Source organism: Aplysia californica, unplaced genomic scaffold, assembly GCF_000002075.1.
Source record: "Aplysia californica isolate F4 #8 unplaced genomic scaffold, AplCal3.0 scaffold00086, whole genome shotgun sequence".
In the NCBI taxonomy this organism is placed as follows: Eukaryota; Metazoa; Mollusca; class Gastropoda; order Aplysiida; family Aplysiidae; genus Aplysia; species Aplysia californica.
In genome coordinates this window covers 1,255,164-1,256,489 of record NW_004797356.1, presented here as the reverse complement: position 1 = coordinate 1,256,489, position 1,326 = coordinate 1,255,164, and positions in this window count along the sequence as shown.

The window sequence follows — 1,326 nt, the reverse complement described above, 5'->3', positions numbered from 1 at the left end:
ATAGATAGATAGATAGATAGATAGATAGATAGATAGATAGATAGATAGATAGATAGATAGATAGATAGATAGATAGATAGATAGATAAATAGAATTAAGAAAAATGGTAAACCCAAGGAAGAGAGGGCAAGTTAGAATCAAGAAAACAAATTATTGTAATTAAAATAACAGTAATGATTGTAACAATGATAAATAGCATTTGTGTAACACATATCACGCTCTGCGGCAAGCTATATTGCTATGTGCTTTACAACTAGTATTACTTAAGCAAACCCAAGAACACCCAGAAATATTCTCGGCTTACAAAGGATGCATGCAATGCAAGTAGCTGATTAAGGTCTCAAATTCTTAAAAATTATGAGGACCTTCCCCGTTGCTTTACCTGGTACTCATTCTCACCTGAGTGAAGTGAAGGAAATTCGTGTGAAGTGCCTTTCCCAAGAACTCGACGTCGGGTCCCAGACGGGGTTCTAAATCACGGAGTTTCGGCTGCAAGCCCAACACCCTAACCACTAGACCACCGAAGCCTCTATACAGCTGAATATGAACCCAATAGTCGCTGTCCCATAAGCAAACTGACCAGTGAGCCATAAAAATGTCAAAACAGCCTGGCAGTCAGTTCAAAGACCCCTGCTGTTTTACAACATGTTTTTAATGATAAAAAAACGCAAGTTGTTGCTCTGCATAATTAATATCCACGAACAATTGTCACAAGTGTGAACAATTTCCTGTGCTGGGATCAGGTAACGCTCTACATCCATCAAGTATTATTTCACTTTCGAGAGACATACCGATCTGACACCAAAAATGTGCTGCTTCGCGCAGGTCATCAAAATATTATTATTAAAATTCATCTCCAGCCTCCCCCCCCCCCTCCCCTCCCCTTGGACACTGTTCGCTCCGATACTTTTTTTAAATCACCCAGCATATACACAAACCCTGTATTTCCACTTCTACTACTTTGCTGACTATGATCATGGGAAAAAACTAACAACAAAAAAAAAAGAAAGAAAATGAAATTTTAAAAAACTCTATTACATTACCATCCTCATGCTTTCAATTAATTGAACGAGCCTATTCTCTTAAAAACAAACGAGGCTGTTATTAGGCAGAATGAGCAGGCAGGGACATTATGAAAAAATAAAAACTCCACTTCCGTTTTTAATTCCAAACTTCAAAAAGCATCAATCTATCTATTCATTCCTCTGGTGTGCTCAACAATAGTTAAAAGTTGGTGTAGATTGAAAAAACGCATAGAACTCACTGTTGAGAAGAAGTTTGCGCTGTGCAAGCCATTTTCTAATATTATTATTATTTATTTTATTA